Below are 6,000 nucleotides of genomic sequence, written 5' to 3'. Positions count from 1 at the left end.
TATGCCACCAGACAGAAAGTCTCTGAAGAGGCTAAAGCTCTCCTTAAGGAAATTATCCCCTGATTTGCATTAAGGCATTGAAACTACATTCATCCCGGAGACTGCATTCCACAGGAAAAACTAAGAAAATGAATCATACATTAAACAGGAGCATTGCTGGACTTCCCTGGTGGTGCAGTGGTTGAGAGCCCACCTGCCAATGCAGGGTACATGGGTTTGATCCCTGGTCTGGGAAGATCCCGCATGCCACGGAGCAACTAAGCCTGTGCGCCACAACTACTGAGCCTGTGTTCTAGAGCCCGCAAGCCACAACTACTGAGCCTGCATGCCACAACTACTGAAGCCCGCGTGCCTAGAGCCCACGCTCTGCAATAAGAGATGTCACCGCAATGAGAAGCCCATGCACCGTGACGAAGAATAGCCCCCGCTTGCTGCAACTAGACAAAGCCCACACACAGCAACGAAGACCCAACACAGCCAAAAATAAATAAATTTATATAAAAATAAAAAGGAGCATTGCTAAAATATGTCAAGAGACTAATTTAACTTGGGATAAGGCCTTGCCAGTTGCCCTGCTATGGATCAGAGTGGCTCCCAGAAGCAGGCTTAAATTAAGCCTCTTTGAAATATTGTATGGTAGGCCATTCCAGGTGTCTGCCTGGGCAGGAGAATCTATAAAGTCTTTAAAAGACCTAGCAGTTGCCGATTATGTTAAAACTCTGGACACTATACCAATCTCTGTTCATGAGTTTGCCTCCAGCAGATCTGCCTATCCAACTGAAGTAGCCTTACATCCTTTCCGACCTGGAGACTGAGTCCTCCTGAAAACCGGGAGCGAAAAAGAGCCTGAACATCAGCTGACTGCAAGGTGGACAGGACCACATGTGGTATTACTTACCATGCTCTCATCTGTCAAGTTAGCTGGGTTGAAGCCATGGACTAAAGCAGCACCACCATCATCAGAAAATGACTCAACTCCCGAGAGGCCTGGGGAAAAATGGGCTTGTGAACCTATTAAGACTTAAGGTTGCTCTTTTTTAAACATATTGAGATGGTAATTTCACTGTAGCTGGAGAAGGGTCGACCTATTTAATTTTGTCCAAATAAATAGCACAGGAATTTAGTATATGTATTGGGAACTGGAACCCAAACCCCGAGATTAGAAACCAGACAACAAAATGCTCAGGGATTTCATCAGGTTAAAGTAGTTGTAGATAAAAAAAGAAAAAGGATTGTACTATTGACTAAAGATTCTAAGGAATATTTGTTGCCCCCTTTCAACAGGAAGTAGCCAGAGTAGGGTCTTCATCCCCCTTCCCACAAACGGATCACTGACAGTGGGGAATTGTAATAGGGAAGAACCTGTGTATTCTATTACTTGAGCATTCAGTTACTTGAGCATTTAATTTACAAAGGAGATCTTGGCCCAAAAGAGGGATTGGACATTCTGGCATATATAAGAAACTATGGGGCTTCCCTGGTGGCGCAGTGGTTGAGAGTCCGCCTGCCGTTGCAGGGGACACGGGTTCGTGCTCCGGTCCAGGAAGACCCCACATGCTGCGGAGCGGCTGGGCCCGTGAGCCATGGCCGCTGAGGCTGCGCGTCCGGAGCCTGTGCTCCGCAACGGGAGAGGCCTCAACAGGGAGAGGCCCGCGTACCGCAAAAAAAAAACAAAAACAAAAAACAAAAAAAAAACTAGACGGGGCTTACCTGGTGGCGCAGTGGTTGAGAGTCCACTTGCCGATGCAGGGGACAGGGGTTCGTGCCCCAGTCCGGGAAGATCCCACATGCCGCGGAGTGGCTGGGCCCGTGAGCCATGGCCGCTGAGCCTGCGCGTCCAGAGCCTGTGCTCCGCAACGGGAGAGGCCTCAACAGGGAGAGGCCCGCGTACCAAAAAAAAAAAAAAAAAAAAAAAAGAAGAAACTATGTTTCAGGGTGATGTCCATCAGAAAGTTAATCAGCTCATTCCCCACTGTCAATTTTACTGGGGGCTCCTGTGGGGAAATTGAAATTGGGCACCTCAAGCCCAAGGAAGCTCCTGGGTCTGTTCATTCATCAGAATGAGAGGCTCTTGTCTTTCTCTTTTTGTTTCTTCTTATGTTTTAGCCTAGGGAGATCTTTTTTCCAACTCCCTTCTTCCTTACAGTGTTCCCTCCCCAATGGGTTACTTGCCTTCCAGGAATCCAATGATGCTGCCAGAAAAGTGTCCTTTCATTTGACATCTTCTTTATTCTGTCGTTGTTCTCTGTTGAACACTTTAAAAGCAGCATCTACCAACTGATAAGGGCTCATTCCAAAAGCAGCATCTAATTGTTGCAACTTTTTCCTGATATCTGAGGCGCTTTGCCCTCCAAAAAGGTCAAATTTACCATTTTAGTATGTTCAGGGGCCTCAGGATCTGCACTAGTATAATGTCGAGACATGATAGATCTTTTCCAAAAATTCAGAGGGGTATTCATTTTTTTTTGCTGAATTCCTTGAATTTTTTTCAAACTCTTTTGCTTTGGTTCCCCCTTTCAAAGCCCTGCCAACTAACAAGTAGGGCTCTAATAAGGGCATTGCTCCCTCCCTGAGGTCCCAATTTGGTTCAGCTGTGCGTACTGCCAAGTGAGCTTCAGGTGTAGAGGATCCTGTCTATAAGGAGTGTTGCAACTCTTCCAATTAAAGAAGCCTGAGAAAACCAGCCAGCTGGTCATTTACATTAAGCCCCCTAGGAGATAACAGTGTAAGGGAAATTGGCCTGCTTTGGGAGTGGCTCCTGGCCCAAATTGGGTGCCCTGTTGGATCTTAGATGGTGGCAATACCAGATCAGGTCCCTGTGCCCCAGAAATTAACACAGGCTTTTCTAATTGTTCCCTAGAAGGAGAGTGGAGTCCTGAGCCCCAGTATCAGGAATTGGGGCTGGATAGGAAGGGGAGGTGGTGCAAGGGGTAGATATATTGGCACAGTGGCCAGAGCAGCTGAGACAGTCAGCTCGGCTGGAGGAGTTAAGGTCTGAAGCAATATATCCTCACTCTCATCCCCTTCCTTTTCTTATTTTCCCTGACGTAACGGCACAAAAGCTCGCACATAAAGGATTTCATCATTTTTCTCCACCTCTTCACAGAATAGCTATAGAGCCATTCAAAAGCCACTGGAAAACCATAAATAGCGACTGGTCATCTCTAACTATTCGAAGTGTGCCTTTTTGGCTTGCCATCAACAAACCGGGCTGAATTCTGGGATGGGGCTTTTATCGATCTTAGGAGCCTAGCGGAATCTTTCTTTTCTCCCTGGGAAAAGAAACAAACAAGGACAGGTTTTTTGGTTTGTTTGTTTGTTTTTTGTTTTTGTCCTGTTCCTTTCCTCCATTTGACATCAGTAGAAGTTTTAAACATCATAAAACTGACTTGGCTGTAACTGGAGAAATGGTCCAAAACAAAATGAAACAAAATACCCAGAGGACAAACAGGAAACCCTAAATAAATCCTCAGGTTTGGTCTTGGGGTTTTACATATACAAATGACACAGAAGACCACAGATGACGTAATTAACACAGCAAGGCTGACGGTACACGGTGCACAGGGTCCCAAGATAACCCTGCCTAAACCCCTTGTGGAGATCCTAACAAGTACTGTGGCCACACAATCTCACAATAAAATACCATCTTCCTCTCACTCATTAGTTCATAGCTGTAATCAGATCACTTATCCAAAATGGGCCTCAAAGGACTTTCTTCAGGGGTAGTTGAAACATTCCCCATTTTTTAAAGACACAAATACAGGACAAACAAACAAACAAAAAGGCACACACAAATGCTAGCATCCAAAGAAACAAGCAAACTGGTACACAAACTGGGCAACTATTTCCTTTCTGTAACAGGGTAACCTGCTGAAATTAGGGAAAAATTGGCTTATTCTGGAGAAAAAAACCCAAATGGAGAGGACACAAAGTTTCTGGTTGTACACACTGGAGTAACTTACCCTACTGTATGGAACTCGTCAGCTCCCAGATGAAAACTCTTTGCTCCCACTGCCAAGTGCTGGGGCAGCCGGTGGCACTTTGGGGAATTTTGAAGGGAAGATCCACAGGACAAGCGGTCCTGGCAGCTGCTTGGGCCTTACCCCAAAATTCCCTAACTGGGGCTGTCTGGCCCTGAGTAGCAAGGCTTCTAGCTGGCTTTGCCAACATTTGTTACCAAGTCCAAGCTGGTACTGCTTGCCACAGGACAGGCCAATAAATTGAGAGACGAGTTGACATTATTCCTTTTTGAGGCAAAGGAATATAGCAACCTTAATCAGACAGCTAGCAGACCCAGTCACGTCTCAGAGAACCATCTCGCCTGCATTAGAACTCGGGCATCTTTTATACCAAAAGGGGAGGGAGTAAAGTCAAACATTTCCTGGTTCCCATCAGCCTCCAGATGGGATGTGTTTAGTTCTTCCTCCCTGCAGTCATTCACAGGTGGGCCTGGTCAGGATGTTTCCCGTGAGCTAAACAAAGGTACTTTAGCTTAATGCTCATTACCTGGGAGGCAGGGTTCCCAGATATGGGTCACGATGTGTAATTTAAGCATATAGGCAACATCCCTTTAGTGATTAACTTGTAATAGAATACAAATGTTCTTCACTATTACCCTTTTAATTGAATACCCAGCAGATATTTCTAGACATATGTCCAGGTCTTCCAAGAAATAGATGACAAGTTGGGATTAAACATACAAGGATGTGAATAAGGAAGTGCTATGAAAGAAAATTGGGAAGGAGCCAGGAGAGGCAGGGAGATCCATCAGACTGCAGTGTAAGTCTGACCCCAGTGAAGCAGAAAGGGAAGTAAGGTGGGGTGAAAGCATCCCAACTGCTGTGCTGTCTAAGAAAGGTTCAGCTGGACAAATGGGAAGTCCTTGTGTCAAAGTTGCCCAGGGAAGTGTGAATGCACGGCACAAATGCAGCGATGGAATTCAGAGTGCAGCTTCTGGGGCTCCGGTCTAGGTTCCCTGTAGATGGAGTTCTTCAAGCCCCATTCTCATGGCTACCATGACATGCTTAAGAGTTTGGGGCTTTATTTTAATCATGAGGTCAATGTAACACTTCTACTTACATGATTGCCATTGATTCTAATCGCTTGATGTATACATTGTTAGGAATGCTGACTGGCCGTCCCTGAATAATTTTCTCTGCCTATCTCAGTTGCTTTTAATGCATGATATGCGACCCAGTATACAAGGATCCATATGATCCTACGGAAGGAAATGTGGAGCATGACGACAATTCTGCCAATAATAGCTAAGCTATGAAAACTATAACCTAATTGTTAGAATTAATTGGTACCAATAAAATGTATTCAGCTTCTGAAGCCAAATGTCATAATCACCTGGTAAGAGAGTTTTCCATTATCACAGATAGGTAATGGGTGATTCATTGAAAATCTTGAAAGTAGTTCTATATATGCCATATTTCACAGCAAGCTTTGAAATTGTTAGGGGTGTTGCCTTGAATTAATTTTTTACATGAAAGAGGTCATCAACCAGAAGACTGCAGACAGGCAATGTAGGCAAAGTGGCTCCACTGAACATAAAACAGAAATATCAGATTCCAACTTCATAAACAGAGCTTTTCAGCCTGAGAAACATTATTATTATTATTTTTTTCACTCAGTGTGGATGCTTGCTGTGGTGTGCAAAAGCCAGACATTTTATTTTGGAAACATGAAGGCTTATAATAAATAACTTTAATGTGCTGGATATTGGCAATACCAAAACTCAGATAATGGCTTATCTATAAACTTAACATTCATTTCAGTCAAAACTTTAAAAGAAGCTACCCTCTGGGTCACCCTTTTCATAATTCTTGTTATTTGAGAGGAAAGTTAAGAGAGACACAATTTTCCTTGAATTTTGAGAAAAATAATTCTCTCTTACTTGTAAGAGAAATTACCTAGGAGTAATTCTAGTAATTTCTAGGAGAAATTACCTAGGAGTTAGATAACAAATATATTAATTAGTTGATCTCTAATTAAATC

This window comes from Delphinapterus leucas, chromosome 12 (genome assembly GCF_059928025.1).
Source record: "Delphinapterus leucas isolate spDelLeu-1000000601 "Yukka" chromosome 12, BTC_Dleu_Yukka2, whole genome shotgun sequence".
Classification (NCBI taxonomy): Eukaryota; Metazoa; Chordata; class Mammalia; order Artiodactyla; family Monodontidae; genus Delphinapterus; species Delphinapterus leucas.
This window is presented reverse-complemented; position numbering follows the sequence as displayed.